Below are 19,348 nucleotides of genomic sequence, written 5' to 3' on the forward strand. Positions count from 1 at the left end.
GTTGTGCCACAACCCAACTCAAGGAAAACACCACCAGGACGTCAGAACAACTCCAAATACCCTACAATGAAGGTAACGCTGCTCTCTAAACACCAAGAATCTCCACACCCTCGAGATCCCTATCACGAGATACATCTGAAAAATAATGGTATGCAACCAAATCCATAGGATGCATATGAAGCGCCTCGAAAAGAGGTGCACTCTCCAAGTAGTAAATCACATGAATCATATCTCATCTACGAATTGCAAAGAGCCTAGAAGGGGTATATTGAAACACAATGACAACAGTCTAATGAATGAAAAAAATCATATATACAGAACAAAATTCCCTGGAACTAGCACTAAACATACTACCTTTGTCCAAAAATCGACAGTCTCATAGTATCCATAGGGTGAGTGATGCATGACAATAACACGGTGCCAAATATCCAAATCCGATACACGGCAATAGCGGTCAACCCGACCCACTTTCTCTCCTATAAAACATAACATAACTTTTATTAAACAAATTGTAAGATAACAGGAAAGGCTTGCAAGCTTCCAATATATAGAATATTACCTCCCATCGATGCCATAATCAACAACCAGCCAGAATCACCAAGAGTCGATGCAACCAAACCAACTCTATACCGCACATGGTCCTCAAATAGTGTATCCCATGAGGGCCTAGAGTCATCGGCACCATGTACTACATAACCGAAAGGGAGGTCCAAAAATATCAAATCCCCAAGAAACTGATCTCTCTTTCCTTGCATAGTGTATATCGTTGGGTGTGAATTTTTGCATGCTCATGAACTATGGTATAAGATGCATTCTTTGCACGAATCATAAAATCTTTGCCAATAGCAATATAATCCCCAATAACAGCCAAATGCTTTGGACCATTCCCACATGACACATCCGAAACTGGAAAATGTGGTTGGTAGACATGCTGTCATTATTTAGAAATGATCCCTATTGTTTTGCCAATAAGGCCCTCTTCTTGAAAACAACCCAAAGAAAGATTTATAGTAAAAATACTTTCCTTATTCATGCACTTGTTGATAGGATAGTCAAAAGTTCAAAAACCATAACTTGACATAACGTACTATCAACATAGCAACAAGAATATACCAAGTTCAATTCTAGAGAGGTTGAAAATGACTTACCATCATGATGAGCATCCTTAATATTCATATGTATCTCATCATCCAACAAGCCCTCCCTTGGCTTCTCTTCCACAACTTTGTCTTTGTCTTACACGTAAAAAAAAGCAACGAGGAAATCAAGACAATGACCAATAGTTAGTAGATGCCTACATTGATAAAGAACTTGACTAACATATTGTGTAGGTCTCTTTTTCTCCACCGCCTTATCCACCACCACCTTCTCCACCTCGACAGGCTGCCCAAGCTTGAAATGCTGATGGAGCTTCTTCTCCCGCTCCAAAACATGACCCTTCTCAAGGTCAATCCACAAGGACACATCTCCAGCTCCCACTTGGACAACTTATGCATACTTTGAGGGTACATACATAGAGTCTCATTCCAAAGCAAATCATTTCTTTGCTCTTATAAGCATGGCAACCAAGTGACCCTTTCTTTTAAACACATGAAATATTTGAAAACATTAAAAAGGAACATATGATTGAGAATGGATTTTTGATTTAAAAATAATGTAGCATTTGCTTATGAACATTTCCAACACTACTTCTGAACATTTGCTTATGAACATTTCCAACACTACTCACAAAAAAAATCAACCTCTAGGCAGCCACCTAGATTGTCAGACTTCTTTGTTGCCTTTTCAGCACTCTTTTTTCCCCTTGTATATTTGGCCTGCCTCATGAGGGAACAATTGCTTCCTCTTCTCAATCTTTATCTCCTTGTAATAATCATAGATCAAGCAATCGTTGGGCATGTAAGATTCCTCCCCAGCCTCTCAAGATGTCCAGTTTCTTCCCCTGTAATCAATCCCCTTTTCAGAATGATAAAAGATCTTATTTCTACCTGTTTTGACCTAGAGAGAGAAAATATTCTAGAGAGAGATAATTCAGTTTTTAGATATCTTTGGATGGAAAAATATCCCTTCTTATTAAAATAAATTTCCCCAAAGCAGAAGTTTAAAAAGAAATTCCTAAGGTACATTAGAAATAAATTATAATGTGCACAAAAGACCACAGCCCAAGGGTCCAAATTTTCTAAAAATTTTGGATTAAGGTTCTTATGGACCAATAAGATTAATCCAAATGTAGGGAGGAGATAAATTGAAGAATAAAAGGAAAACCCCCCAAAAATGAGTAAATGCTCACATAAGATGAAGAGTGGACTAAGGATCAAAGAAAAGAGTAAAAAAACTGAATTTTGACACCTCAGAGTGGGGATCTCCCCTCATTAAGTAGGCGTCTTTTTTCTCATCATTACCCCAAAATTTTAATCAATAAAAAAAGATATTTCATCTCTCCTCTCTCCTATTTCAAAACTAGATCCAAAAAGTAAGCTGATGAACTGACACAAAAATGGTCAAAAATTGACCAAACTGATTTGGAAAATTCTAGAATCAGTCTGCTTGGTTAGAGGCTCACTTTTTCCTCTAAATAGAAGCCTCCCCATTTTTAAAAGCTTAATGGTGTTTATGCACTGTTAGTCTACTCCTCTCCTGAGCCATCTACATTGAATTTCTTAATAATTCAATTGTTTTTGGCCTAATCCTCTCCAAAGTGAATTGGTGGCCACTCTTTCTTCAAACAAGAGTAGAACCCTCAATCCCTTAAGCCAAAGGAGAGCTTACAAGCTCCATGTAAGCTAATTTTCTTACTTGTTTAATTTTAAATCTATGGTTTTCTTGATTTTTATGTTTTTCAAATGATTGACTTAAATTCAAATGCTATGCCTTTGAGAAAAAGGCTACCCCCCTTCTCTTCTTTACATTCTAGCCTTTTTAATCCTAGAAAGATTAACTAAGAGATTAATTAAACTCTTCTTATTGTTACTCTCTTGAATATAGAAAATTGTGTAAAGTAGAGTTCTATGAATCTAATTTGGATTAATTGTGTAGATTAGAGTTCTATGAATCTAATTTGGATTAATTTAAGTTAAAAAAGAATGATCAAAATGAGAAATGGTCAGCCATACAAAGGAGATTATGGTAAAATTTTCTAGAAAAAGAAAGTTTATTTTTATGTTATTCCAAAAGAGTAATTCTCACAATTTTTGCATCTAAAAGAAATATTCTAATTACTCCATGTACATATTCACCTATGAATATGCATGGATATCAATGATATTAATTAATAAAATTGATTTCTATGCATAGAAAGATGCATAATAGAAAATTTTTATTATAAAAGTGTTATTCTCATTAAATTTGATTTTTATGCATAGAAAGATGCATAAAGGAAATTATTTTATTATAAAATTATTATTCTTATTAAAATTGATTTTTATGCATAGAAAGATGCATAAAGGATTTTTTTAATTAAAAAAGTATTATTCTTATTAAATTTGATTTTTATGCATAGAAAGATGCATAAAGGATTTTTTTAATTACAAAAGTGTTATTCTTATTAAAATTGATTTTTATGCATAGAAAGATGCATAAAGGAATTTTTTTTAATTAAAAAGTGTTATTCTTATTAAATTTGATTTTTATGCATAGAAAGATGCATAAAGAATTTTTTTAATTACAAAAGTGTTATTCTATAAAAATTGATTTTTATGCATAGAAAGATGCATAAAGGAATTTTTTAATTATAAAAGTGTTATTATTATTAAATTTGATTTTTATGTATAGAAAGATGCATAAAGGAATTTTTTTATTCAAAAGTGTTATTTTTATTAAAGTTGATTTTTATGCATAGAAAGATGCATAAAGGAAATTTTTTAATTATAAAAGTGTTATTCTTATTAAATTTGATTTCTATGCATAGAAAGATGCATAAAGGAATTTTGTTTATCATAAAAGCGTTATTCTTATAAAAATTGATTTTTATGCATACATAGATGCATAAAGAAATCCTTTTTATTTTAAAAGTGTTATTCCTATTAAATTTGATTTTATGCATAAATAGATGCATAAAAGGATTTTTTTTTTTATAAAAGTGTTATTCCCATTGAAGTTGATTTTTATGCATAAATAGATGCATAAAGAAATTTTATATCAAAATTAGAATTTTCCTAAATTCTATGTTTAAATTTTGAGTATTTGATCAATGAATAATTAAATAATCTAAGAGAGAAATTTCTATCGTTTTATATTCACACGGATTGTGAAAAGAAAATTCAAGAAATCTATCAAGATCAAAATATTGAGATAAATGATTAATTTAGTCCTCATTGGAATTCATAACTAATTTAGAAATCAGTTAAGTGAATATTCAAAGAAAGAAATTCAGTAAATTGAATTATCAAACCTTTTCGAGAAAGATAGTTCTGAAAAACATTTATCCGACTCGAACCTTGAATTAGACTATGACCAAGACCAAACTCTTTTGTCAATTTCGAGGAAAGAAGGTGTGACCAGTTTAGAAAATTACACTCAAAACTCTTACCAAATTTGAAACTAAGTTTGAGACCCTTCGAATTGATCTGTGGATCAAGGTTATAGAATTCGAGGAATTTTGGTATGAAATTCAGAATTCCGATCAAGAAGTTTTGGGGATACTGATTGAAGAAATACTCCTTGTATTCAAAAGAAAATCAAACTGAAAACTTGCATAGAAACCCTTTTTTCTTAGAGGTCTGTCTTACGCCACAATGCTGGAGGGAGCATTTGGTATATGTTTTTCTAAGGGAAGTTCGGTTGCAACAGTTGGCGACGGGGAGTGTTCAAAGGACAGCTCACGCGGTCTTGACCAGCCTCGGTATGGTTGAAAAATGGTGTGCTTCCGGTACGATGGGCGAGGGCCGATGAAGTGGTCCCTGAGAAGTGCCAGGACACCTAAGGAGGATCTTGGAGGGTTTGACCAGGCGATGCATGGGCTCGCGGTGCCTAGGACACCCATGCGTATGTCTTGGAAGATATGTATGATGGACAAAATGATTATTGTAATCTGTTTTACTGGATCTCGTTGGCTGACCAGCTGGTCTCAACAGAGAGTCCAGAGTGATACTATTTTTTGAGAAACAAGGGACTGGATGGAAATTTTGAGTTATGATATCTTTAACCAATAACTATTTGTCAATGGATTATTTTATATGTTAAAGTTTTAAAGAGGAGTGTGTGCATATCTGTATTTGAAAGCAAAAGTTAAGAAAGGCATTCAATTATGGATGGGTGAGTAATTGTCTGGTTCCATCGATTCCAGTGGTTGGGTGGCGGCTAACCCATGGGCTGGATGGGGTTAGGCTAGAATGAGTGGAGTTTTAATAAATAAATTTAGATAATAGGATTACACTTAGAATTCTAGTAGTTAAATAAAACCCTACAGAATTTCTCAAATGAGTAGATGAACGGCTGTGCCTGATTTCAATTTAGGAAAAAAGGGTTGATTTCCTCAGATGATTAGATCAATGGCTGTGCCTGATTTTGGTTAGGAAAAAGCGTTGATTTCTTCAAATTAAGTCAGTGATAGTTTTCCTTCTATCTGGTTTAATTAGGTGAAGGATAGTTTAGTCTCTTGACCCCGTTAGAAAATTTGTTAAGAAAGTCAGAAATGTGGAATCGTCCCCATTTTTTGGGCAAGGAAAATTTTCTTGGTTTTGGTTTGGAATGACCACCAGATTAGTCTCGTGTCCGGACATTCGAGGGAAAGGCCCCGAGTGGGAAACCCTACCCCGCGCAAGAGGAAGCTACTTCCACTGCTAGCAACCAGGAATCCGATGCACGGAGGGGGCACTGGTATTAGAGCGTTGTTGTAAACTTACAAAACAACAGGAGAAATTGCCTAAAATTTTAAAGTAAATCTGGGAAATAATGTTTTCACTTGTTAAGATTATGTTTGAAATGAACTTCATAAATTGAAAACTCATAAATTGAACTAGATTTTTAGATGGATACCCCAAATTTGTCTAGCATTCTTGGACTCTCCCAGAGTCAAGATATGATCGCCTTTGCCCTCGAAAATCTCATCTACTCCGCTACAACCCGAGTAAGCAGAGTGAGACTCGCTCGTTACTTTGAGGATTTATACTTTCCTAATCCAATAGAGTGACATCAGCGTATGTGGTTCTCTGGAGGGCGAAGTATTCGTGTCAATACCAATCAAGGACAGAGACTCAGACAGAATATCTCACTAGCCATGATCGTGTTAAGGCTAGGAGTTATTCATAATGTACAACTCTAAAATCATTCACCCCGAAATTTTAGAATTTCTTGTCGTATTTTTAGACTTCTTAGCCGCTTTATTCCTAGGAGTAGCATTACAGCACCATTATGAGTGATGAATTATGTGTATCATAGCATGTATCCATCGCAGTATCGCCTTTTTATGCGTACGTGATTGAGGCTGTGACTTTTGCAACCGAGATGCTCTATGTATATATCAAAAACTTTTGATAATAAATGATGTTTTGCAAAAGATTCCAAATTGTTTTCGTGGTTGTGAATATTGGTTAATAAATTATCAGAGTGAATCTTCTTTTCAAGAATTATGATGGAATATTTATTTGTTTAAGAAATAAATCTCAAAAATTAAAGTCATAAATCTGTTGACAAAGTTAAGTTGACAAAAATATTGTTTTGTCAGAATCATGAGGCGCGCAGTCCGTGCTAGGCAACCGGATCCTCTTACCGATGATGAAGAGTTAGATCCGGACGTTCGTAAGGCCCTGCACAGATCCCAACCTGGTAGTGATGATGAATAGGATTTTGATGACATGCAATCAAGAAACAATGTTTTTACCAAGAAACCTTAAGTTTAAGCATATATGGTTTACAAGGACAAGGCTTTCCTCAAGCAAGGCCAATCAGAGACTTTTCATGTTCAAGGTTAATGGATGGAAATGCCTATCAAAGGCCTTTATCAATTGAGAAAAAGGACGATATGAATTTGAAGACATAAGGATTATGGAACATTATGATGCAAAAGCAAGATTTAGATTTTCTATGATGTATCCAACTTTTTCATTTAAGGTTATTGGAATCAATGAAAATGAAAGCTTTTATTGAGTATATGGTATCTACTCAAGTGAGTAGTTTATGATTCAAAAGAGGAGAGTCGTTTGCACAAATACTGTTTTCCTTTGATGGGTGAAGGAGTCACTTGCATGGGACTCAAGGATTGGATTCTTAATTGGGATTCCTATCTTCATGCCTTTCCTTGTGGTGGTGAGCTTGCCAAACTGAAGAAAGTGACCTCTCATTTCAAAGGAAGAGCTAGATCTTGGTGGTTAAAGGAAATGCAAAATTATAATTGGGAGTGGAAAAATTTTGCATATGATGTTGTGCAATACTTTTTGACCACCCAAGATCAAAAGTGCTTTAGAGATCGATGCATGGTATTCTCACATGAGGAATCTCTATCTAACTATATGAAGAGATAATGGTACCTTTCCTTCTTTGTTCCCAACATCAAAGAGAAGGAAAGTATAGAGGGTTTTGTGTAAATATTAGACAAAGACTTCATGCAAGTATCTCAAAGCATTGTGAAAATTGATGAGGATATTGGTCTTCATGAGATCATGGTGTTGGTGGGACTTGTCCACATGCATACCCAAAGGGTCAATCACAAGGGAAAGTTTGTTGGGATAAGCAAGATAGAAATGAATGAGTTGATGGTACCCACTTTTGGCTACACTTCATACTTGAGTGGGGTTGGAATGCTTCAACTCATGTTGTAATATATGGATATAAAAAGGGATAAAAGAGGTTACCCGCTCACTCAACCTTTTGGTCATTGCATGGACTATTATTATGGGGATATTTGTGAGTTCATTGAGGGTATCCTTAGGGTCAAAACACTTGCTGAAAATCTTGAAAAGAAAGTGATTGTGAAACCATACATTCAAGTGCAAGAAAATTTGGACATTATCTCATGTACCGATTGTGTTTCGTCATGCATAGATCTTTTTCCTATGTTGGAAACATCCATATGTGTTGATGTAGCAGGCGGCTCATTATGAGCCAATTATGAGTTTTGTGATGGCTGGAAATTCACAACTCGTTGATGGTTGTGTGAACAAGTCTCTTTCACCTTCTTGGGGTTAACTTGGAGTTGTCTTCAAGAGACGTTAATGTGCATGAGATGATGGAGTCCATATATGTTATGGAGGTGGATGGTTTTGTTTTGAGAACTACACCTTCTATTGATGCATGTATCCATGGGTATGATGACTTTGAAAAGACATGGATGCCTATGTTCATAAGAGATTGGATAGTTGTGCATCTACTTCATGTGATGCTCATGATGTGGACATATGTGATGGACAACTTTGTTTTTTATCTTCCTATGGTAGGTGTTACACATGCATTGATTGGTGTGTGGACAGCCATACTAGGGATCCACCTATGGATGCTTTAAAGGATGGTCCATGGAATATGTTTGTGAATCTAATTTATGATGCTTTTTTGAGTTGGTAGTGGAAAGTTTATGATTGTGAGCTCTATGAGACCGCTTTGTGTGTGGATGCCTTATCGAAGTCTAGTGTTGATGAGGATTATTCTTATGATGGTCTTGAGGATTTTACCTTGGACACGTGGGTAGATTACACATGTAGTGATGGTTATGCACATGATGATTTAACATGTATTGATCAGAGTGTTGTGCATTATAGTTATGCCTTACATACACCTATTGGAGATTCTTCTTGTTTTTGTGATGTGTATGGCGATTCTCCTTGTACATGGGACATTGACAGGTACTATGCTCGTTACATAGAGGATGACATAGAGAGAGTCGTACCTATGGAGGGTTTGTCAGATGATCATTGTACTACTACCTATCATGAGGATGGGGATGACTATGATGATGCTTATACTATGCTTGATGGTGGAGATTTTTGTATGCACAATGAGGATGTGTATTTTAATGAGCACACTTATGCCCATATGGATGTCAGCTATATGAAGTGTGTATTTTCGGACCTTATGGATGCCGACACGAGGTGATGGTTTATGCAGTTAGGGCATTCATTGATGTGCTTGGTGCCATTTGGAATGTGATTTTGATGTAGAGCACATGACCATCTTCATTATAGATGATGGTTTTTTATGTTTTTCATTTGCCCCTAGGGTTATCGAGTCATTGTCCCTAGGGTTATCGAGTCATTGTCTTTGCGAGTGCAAGATTTGGATTTCTATTTTAACTAGGAGATTGTGTGATGATTGAGGATGCATGGCTACATCATCTTTTTACCTGGGTGGCATCATATTCTACAGCTTGGGAGTTGTTCCATGGAGTTTTCCATTCGATCTAGGAAGCTATAAGGACCTTTTGATGTTCATGTTTCTTGTGCATTGATATTCAAGGGATTCCATTTGATGCTAGCAGCCACTCAACTTATTATACAAGATCATTAACTATTGGAATTTACTATGGTATATGACTCCACATGTTGTGGGGGCTAGGTTTGGTTTGTTTTGCATGACCACCCTTTGATTTTGAGGACAAAATCATTATAGGAGGGTATGGTTTATAATATAGGAAATTATGTGCTTGGTTGTACTACACATGCACATGTGGGATGAGGGCCTAGGCACATGATATAGGGAATAGGACTTGGGTTTATGGGCAGCCCGTGTGAAAGGTCCTAGGAGTAAGTAACTACATAAGTCACTTATGGGATAGTTTTTACACCAATCTTTGATATCTTTTATGAATACACATTACCTTCATTACTATGGCACAAGCTTCCATGGTGAGCTTCTCCCTTCATGATATTCTAGGATGGTGACCAACACCCTTGTTGTCTACTCCACATGTTGTGGGTCAGTTTTGGTTTGTTTGGCACGACCACCCTTTTATTTCAAGGATGAAATCATTGTAGGAGGGTATTATTGTTAGTAATTGTTGCAAAGTGCCCACAAAGAACACAACAATCTTAGTGGGCAGACAAGTTAGAGAGCTAATCACACACAAGGGAAGGTGATGGATACTTAGCAAGTCATACACATGTGTAGCCATCGTGTGCCATCCATCTATTCGATGAACGATGCATAGATCCATAGGGATGATCCACATCACAAGTGACTACCTGAGCATGATCCATATGTACCAAGGCATAATCCTCATCACTGTCCACATAACCCTAGTAGAGGTCACAATCATAGACTCTCGACTCATCTCTCAAGAAAGGGTCATAGAGTGGGTTCCCATAGATCCTCCATGAAGTAACCAATAACTGCTCACTATTAGATGCATGAATAGCCTCATCATTGATGTCATCCATATCATCAATGTCATCCACATCAACAATGACCACATGCTCACTAGCATCATAGGACTCATCCTCATGATACGTAGCATTTGTATGCACACTATTATCATCCACATCACCATAGATTCTCTCCTCATCACTAGTAATGATGGTAGATGAGTTATCAATAACCACATAAGAATCATCCTCAAGATGCCTAATGTCACCATGACCAACAATGCATATGTCTTCACCATGTGTGTAATCCTCATCCTCATGTTCAAGAACTATGTCATATGCAACCTCATAGGCATGTACATGATCACATAAGTCATCATCCATTGTGTCAACCACAATTGCATGTACATCCGAAATATCCTCAATGATCAAGTCTTTATGATCTTGTGGGATCATATCATAAGCTAAAAATGCCATCAATCAAAGCACTTATGGAATTAATCCAAGCATTTCCATTTTCAACTTGTGTATTCTCATTGACCACACGAACACATTGGTGATGTCTTGTTGATAGAGAACCAGCATTAATGTCTCCTCATTTACTTGCTATCCAGAAATTACAACAAGCATCTCATCCACTTCAACACCCAATGTGTATATAAAGACCCACATAGTCATACTCTATGCAATGACCAAAAGATTGAGTGAGCGGGTAACCTCTTTTATGATTCTTGACATCCAAATCTTTCAACATGAGCTGAAGCATTCCATCCCCATTCAAACATGAAGTGTAGCCAAGAATGGGTGCCACCAATTCATTCATTTCTATCTTGCTTAGCTTAACAAACAAACCCTTGTGATTGACCCTTTGGGTATGCATGTGGACAAGTCCCATCAACACCATGATCTCATCTAAACCAATATCCTCATCAATTTGCAAAATACTTTGAGATACTTACATGAAATCTTTGTCTAATCTTTGCACAAAACCCTATGTACTTTCCTTCTCTTTGATGTTGGGAACGCGAAGAAGGAAAGGTACCAATATCTCTCCATATAGCTAGATAGAGAGTCCTCTCATGAGAATACCATGCATCGATATCTAAAGCACTTTTTCTCTTGGGTGTTCACAAAGTATTGCACAATATCATATGCCAAATTCTACCAATCCCAATTATAGTTGTGCATTTCCTTCAACCACCAAGATATATCTCTTCCTTTGAAAAATGAGAAGTCACTTTCTTCACTTTGGCAAGCTTGTCACATGGAAATGAATGAAAATATGCATCCCAATTATTACGAATCCAATCCTTGAGTCCCATTAAAGTGACTCCTTCCCCATCGAATGCAAACAATCTTTATGCAAATGTCTCTCCTCTTTTGAACCATAAACTACTCACTGAGTAGATACCATATAATCAAGAAAAGCTTGCACTTTCATTGATTCCAGCAACCTTGTATGCAAAAGTCCATGCATCATGAAAAATTGAAGCCTTGCTTTTGCATCATAATGTTCTATAATCCTTATGTCTTCAAAAGCATATTGTCCTTTGTCTTAACTCTCAATTGATAAAGGCCTTTGATAGGCATTTCCATCCATTACCTCTCAATTGATAAAGGTAAAGCTTTGATAGGCATTTCCATCCATTACCTTTGAAAATGAAGAATCTTGTCCTTGTACACCATATATGCTTGAAGAATGTTGCTTGGAAAAAACATTTCTTCTTGCTTGGATTTCCTCAAAATCCTCTTCATCACTATCCTTTATAAGATCGTCATTCACCATTGTCCTGTCTTCCCTTATCTCTTAAAGTTCCATCACTTGCTTGAATGGATGCCCACTTGGCATAATGGTGGCTAAAAATAGAAAATGGCTAGTAGAAGGCTTGAATGGTGTCGAAATTTGATGATCTAGGGATCTATTGAAAGATCTTGTGGAGTAGAATCCAAATATGCAAGAACATAAGATTTTCAAATAGCCCTATAATTCTCTGTTTTAGGGTTTTTGTGACACTACTGAAAATAGGAATTAGGCCATAGAATACTAAAAAATTATCAGATTTAGATGAAATTTAATGTGTGGTCTTGTGATGACAAGTACTAACTATGCCTAAGATGGTGTACTTTGACCAAAGTCAAAGTACATATATCCTATGTTTTGTCTTTTTGGTCAAAGTCAACCATATAGGTTTGACCTCCCAAATGACATTGGAATTGGGTATACTATGGATTGTTGGGAATCCCTAGTGATGTACATCCATCCTATGATGTCATTTGTCCCAAAGAGCTTGCTGTTTTTGACTGGGTGCCCAAGTTTGACCCTCCAATGAAAAATGGCAAGATGGGGATCCAAATGATGTCAGAATGGAGAGGTTTAATGCTTGTTGGGAAGGTGTAAGGGTGTAATAAGAGTATGTATAATTGCCCAAACTCTAGCCCTAATGTAATTTTACTGCATTAGGGTTTTGTGAATCTACAAATTTTGCTCAAGAGCTCTTTTGGTAGCCATTTGCCTTTCGTATGTTCCACATGTACCACCCCTTGCTTCCAAGCATCTTTGGCACCCAAAAGCACCTTATATGTGTCCACAATTACCCTTAATCCCGACCATTCTTGTAAATTTTATTTTTTTTGGTATGTTCTCCTTTGTATTGGTGACCAAATCTCTAATTTCCTATGTAATCAATCCATGACCAATGTTCTCTTGGCATTTGGCATAGCATCAAGGAATATCTTCATTTGCATAATGCATTGGGAAATGAAATATTACATGTGATATTTGTGCCAATGAAGAGATTTTTTTGGTGATGGAGAGCTTTGCTTGCTATTCTCCTAGCCAAGCCTTTCCACCCTCTTACCAAAGTATAGAATCCAATGGCAAGAGTTGGGGCCATGTCTTCACTCCGAGTACCTAATACACTTCTTTACCGCTTTACCATGGAGCTCATGACAAGGAAGATTCAAACCATGCTCCCCTTGGCCTCTCCAACCAAATGACAAGGTACCCTCACACACATTCAAGATTCTAGGAATAGAAATGTGAATATAATGTGTGTGGGATTTGTGTAGAATTATTGAAGAAATTAGTAACTTCACTTACAAGAATGTTTGCATGAGCTCATATCATATCCATTTACACTTCTTAGCATGTACTCATGATTTTCTCATCTCCAAGGCATAGTACCATATCTTCCAAGTGATCTCAACACATCAAGTGTCCATAGTATTCCCTTACCATATGGCATATAAAACGCATAGGCAATCCAACAAAGCATAGATTGCATCAAGTATGTGTATGATGAAGGCTCTCTTAAAGATTGGATATACCAATTGATTCAATCTTTATTAATATGTGTGAATCATACAAGAGAATTCCTAATCAAGGAATTAGTCATTCCATTCTAATGGCATTCAATGTTATATGGAATTGATCATTGGGACCATTTGTTGAAGTGGCCAATACCAATGAATTAGGGTTTCCAAGTGTCGAACCGTAAATAACTTCCAAAATCAAGGAGAAATGTAGAAGATGAAGAGTTAATGCCAATAGCCAGTCACCATTAATCTCCTGAAACTTTTATGGCTTGTCAATGGTTGAAATAGAAGCCTAATGTTGAAGATTTATGGCCCTTGAACTTTTAGCTTGCTTCTTCCTCCTCATGCTCCATAATCCCCAAAGATGGCTCCACATGCTTCTTGTAACTTGATTGTGGCACCCTTGCCAAGCTCTATGAGTCATCAAAGCTCAAAATTGTGACCATTATGTGGATTAATCTTCAAAGAAATGGCTGCATCCCCTCTGGAGGATTCACAGTAGAATCGGCAACTAATCACTCATTTGCAAGACCTAATGTTGCCAAGCCTCTTAGCACTAGATGGGAGTGTAGAAATGTGCATAATAGTTGAGGTAGATGGGACTATAGAAAATGCATAACCAAATTGCATCATTGGTGCCTCCAAATGGTTGTAAATTATAGCCATTGCTAAGGCCTTAAGCTTCTTAATGTTGCTTAAGCCTTAGCTAGGCTTAGCAAGGAAACACTAAATTCCTGTTAAATGAAAACGGGCGCCAATAATTACAATGATTCACTATAGAAAATAGTTTGTAATGCCGCTTCCAAGGCTTAAAGAAAACTTGGCTAGGCTTGGCAAAGGGTATTAAAAGCCTTAAGTGCTATTGCTCAAAGAAGAATAATTTATCCAAAAATGGCAGCTGTAGAAAAATATGAAGGCGACCCTGAAATGAGCATTGAATACAAGCTCGGTTGTGTTCTATAAGAAGTTTAAGTCATGGTTAATCAAAGCCCCCTAAGTTTAGGAAGGCATTTGACTACTGTAGTATGGGCTATGGCTATGGAAATCTTGGGAGAAGGAGAAAATTAAAAAATGTGATTAATAGATGATTAGTTTTAATTTTCTCTCAAAATTTGGTCCAATCACCCCAAAATCTAGTCCACGATCTAAATTTTGAACCTAGTAGGTCAAAATGAACCATAATTCCTAAGGATCTAATCAGATCTCAATCAAAGCTCACTAATCCTTGTAGATTAAGCATTATTGAGCAAGATTAGGATCAAGAAAATCAAGAAACAAGAAAAATTCAAGAAATTTTAGAAACAAAATCAAGAAAATTCTGGTCATGACCAAAACATGAATCAAAGTAACCATATCTCCCAAAAGATTAGGAAAAATGAGAATCAAAAAGATCAAATAAACTCAAAAAAGATCACCATATCCCCATTTCTTGATCAAGAAAATCAATAAACTTAAGAACTCCTCAAATTTTCTTAAAATTAAAATTAAAATGGATTAAAGGCTAGGCTCTGATACTAATGCAAGAAAGCAAATGACCCACTCAAGACATGGAGACTTGGAGACTTGGAGTAGATAACATGGGTGTAGGTCACTATCCTAACATTGTTGAGATATCGAGCTCGTCTAGTGAGGCGGTGGCCACTGATGACCCGCCTGGGGGATAGGCCCCACACTTACACCACTGGCATGGTTGGTGAGATCATGGGAGATATGCGGCTAGTGGGATGATAGGCTGTGTGACAGCCATTCTAGAGACTGGCATAGCTATAGCGCCAGCTCATTTAGTCGGGTTCACACTATAGAGAACCCGTGTATGTATTGGTTGAGTACCTTTCATATTATGTGTACTCTTATTCTTGTATATGGTGAGTTGAGTGTTGAGTAGAGAAGAAGAAGATTTTCAGCCTCTCACCTTGTGTGTTCTCTATTAGGGTTTTGTGAGTGTGTGTGTGTGCTTGTAAGAGCTCAAGCTCTCTTCCCCCCTGCATCTTTTCATGGTATCAGAGCTTGGTTCATGCTAAGGGCTGAGCTGCAAGCAAGAGAACCACAGGAAGTGGTACGAGGGTAAGAGCTTCAACTACTCTTCCCTATTTGTGTTGGTGACTACACCCTTGTCGGGAGCTCTACGGGAGGCACCGGCAAACGATCTCTGATTGAGGAGCTTTCTTCGCGGGAGTAAAGCTATAGGGCAACTACTCAGTCCTTTGGACTGAATTTCGGGCCGAAAACGCGTTTCGGGCGCGTCTGGACCTCCGTTTTTAAGAAAGCAGGCGATTTCAAGCACTGCGGGTAAGTCATTGATTCTCTGCAGAACTCTGTTTTAAGAACTGCAGGAAGACAAATTGACTGTGCAGACACTGTGGGTGCTGGAAAGAGGTCTACAGTTGCCATTGGGTGTATGTATGCACATTGAAGTCACTGGTTGTGACATTTGAGAGTACTACAGTACCGCTGTGCAGAAAATACAACAGTTTGTACCAGAGTGCAGTTTCTGGTAAAATTGTGTGTTTGGCAAGATGTCTAATGATGGCATAACACAGATTGTGGCTGAGAAGCTGGATAAGAATAACTTCCATGCTTGGAGGTTTAGGTTGACGAATTTCCTGATGGGAAAAGGCTATTGGGACTACATAGAAGGTGAGCATGAAGAGGCACCGGAGATACCGGATATAAATCCGACTGCTGTAGATGTGCAAGAGTTTAAAGACTGGAACCAAGGAGCCAGGAAGGTTATGTATTGGCTATCCATTAGTATACAAGACACCATGATTGGGCACATTCAGGATGCCAAGTCCCCCAAGGAGGCGTGGGACACCTTGGTAAAGCTTTATGAAACAAATACCAAGGCACGCAAGATACAGTTGAAGAATGAACTTCATACTGTGGAGAAAAAGAGCATGTCTGTGAATGACTATGCGTTGAAGATAAAGGGTATTGTGGAATCCCTTGCATCTATTTGTGTGTCAGTAGATGATGATGACAAGGTGGAAGTCTGTCTACGTGGTCTCGGGCCACAATACAAGGCGTTTAAGACGTCTATTCAGACTCGGGAAAACATTCCCAATTTTATAGATTTGGTGTCTATGCTGATTATCGAAGAGAAGAACTTGGGTGAAGACCAACAGTCTTCACAAAGCAAAAACAGTTCAGAGCAACAGGCCTTCTACACGAGTTCAGGAAGAGGACGAGGTAGAGGAGGCCGTGGACGCGGTCAAGGAGGTGGCCGAACAGGTAATCGAAATTATGGCCAGCAGCAGCAGCAACAACAACAGTCCCAGAATCAACAACAACAACACGCAGGTGGAAGAGGCAAATTCAGAGGCAGGTTGAGTCAAAGAGGCCGTGGAAATTGGCAAAGGCAATATAATGATGCACGTGAATGCTATTATTGTGGTAAGCCTGGACATGTGCAGTCAGAATGTTATAAGAAGCAGGCTGACATGCAAAATGGGAAAGTGCAGCAAAACAACTATGCATCCTCAAGCAGAAATAATGAGGATAATGAAAGGTTGTTTGTTATGCAGCATGTTGTGAATGCCATGTCTGAAAATGTTGATGCAGCACAAAAACATAATGTATGGTATGTGGGTTCAGGCGCTTCGAACCACATGACGAGTCATGGGGAGTGGTTCAAGGAGATGAAAAACCCGGAAAGACCAGGTTTTGTGGAAACAGGGGATGACACTGCTCATCCAATTGCCCACGTTGGAGATGTGCCATTGTCTATGCAGGATGGCAAAGTGAAGTACCTTGCAGATGTACTTCATGTACCAAACATAACAAAGAATTTGGTTTCAGTTGGCCAAATGATTGAGTAGGGTTTGCAGGTTCGGTTTAACCCTGATGGGTGTTATGTTGAAGATTTCAAAGACAAGTGCAGGTTGGTTGCAAAAGGCAACAGAGTGGGCAGAATGTTTACATTGAATGTAGACATGCCTGAAATGAGTGCTGCGATGTTTGCAAATGGTTCAGGAGTTGTTGCAGACACAGACATATGGCATAAAAGAATTGGACATGTAAATGTGCAGAGATTGAAGTCTATGCAGACAAAAGGAATTGTGACAGGGCTGCCAAAATTTAAAGTGGAAGGTATGCAGAAAATATGTGAAGCATGCCAATTTGGGAAGCAAACAAAGCATGTGTTTCCACGTAACAGATATGTGAGCAGAAATGCACTAGATGTTGTGCATTCAGATGTATGGGGTCCTACGAAGACTATATCTATGGGAGGCTGCAGGTATTATGTGACTTTCATTGATGACCACACGAGGAAAGTGTGGGTATATTTCATGAAGGAGAAGAGTGAAGTGTTCACTCACTTTCAGAATTTCAGAGTTTTGGTTGAAAAGCAAACAGGGAAATATGTAAAGTGCCTAAGGTCAGATGGAGGGGGAGAGTACTTCTCCAATGAGTTCTCTGAATTTTTGAAGAAGAATGGAATTCGGAGACAGTATACATGCAGATACACTCCGCAGCAAAATGGAGTTGCTGAGCGGAAAAACAGGCACATTGCTGAGATTGCGCGGGCATTGATGGAAGAGAAAAATATGCCGCATTGCTATTGGGCTGAGGCTGTTTCTACAGCAGTATACATCATGAACAGGACTCCAACTGCAGCCATACATAATGTAACTCCAGAGGAGAGGTTTACTGGCAGAAAACCAGATTTGTCTCATCTGAAAGTTTTTGGATGCATTGCATATGTGCATGTGCCAGATGAGCTGAGAACTAAGCTGGATCCGAAAGCTGAAAAATGTGTGTTTATTGGATATTCCCTTGAGCAAAAGGGATACAGGTGTTATAACCCTGCTACACGTGAGTTGAGGGGGTAAGCAGGGATGTCTTTGATGAGATGAGCAGCTGGTATGCTGCTGAAAAAGAAGCTGTTGGGGCTGATGTGAGTGGAAGTGTGGTTGCACAGAATGCAGGTCAGCAATCACAGTCTTTGAGTGGACCAGGAGAGTCCTCATCTAGTGGGTCTGTTGATAGACCATGGAGTGGCAGGCTGCGTTGTCAGGCATTTTTTTGAGAGGTCTTTTTGGTCAGTGTACATATGGATGTGTGGCGTGTGTGAAGATTTTGCTATGAAGGGCGTTGCCAGGTGTACAGGGTAGATCGGTTTGAATTTGGCTGGTTGCAGGCATGTCCGGTGAGAGGTTCGCTGGATTGATTTCAGCCGTTCGATGGCTTGAAGTGTGGGCACATCAAAAATAGAACGGGCATCGTGGGTTGCATTTAAATGTGTATGGAGCATGGGCGGTTAGAGAAGAAAAGGACCGGTGTAGCTTGGACATAGTGTGAAAGCTAAAGGAGGTGGCCATCCCTTAGGCATTAGAGGAAATAAAAGAAAATGAATAATAATATAAAAACGTGGCCATAAGTGCAAAGGCCACATGGGAGTTTACGTTGCTCCCAGCGCAAAATCTAGAAGGGTGGCGAGTCGGCGGAGATTCTGGTTAAGTGAAGAAGGCCGTCGCCGTGTTGATCTTGGGGGAACTACTGGAGCGGCTAACAGAGAAGGTGAGCGACTGGCCGCCTTGGTCAACTTGGTAACGGGCTGTAACTGGTTATAGAGTGCAGCCGTGTGAGCTAGCAGGCGCAGCTACAAGATAAGAGAAGGGAAGAAAACAAGATGGCTGGCGTCGAAGGCGACGAGAGGGAGGCCGTCTTGGGCCAGCGTGTAGTGGGTTTGCAGAGATGATGTGAAAGCGTGGAGATGTAGCCAGGTGGAAGCTGTCGTGTAAGCTCGGGTTCCCCCCTTGAGAAGTGCAGCGTAGAGGTGCTGGAAGCATGGAGTGCAGCTG

The sequence above is a fragment of the Cibotium barometz genome, chromosome 33 (genome assembly GCF_041138505.1).
Source record: "Cibotium barometz isolate CiBa-2024 chromosome 33, ASM4113850v1, whole genome shotgun sequence".
Classification (NCBI taxonomy): domain Eukaryota; kingdom Viridiplantae; phylum Streptophyta; class Polypodiopsida; order Cyatheales; family Cibotiaceae; genus Cibotium; species Cibotium barometz.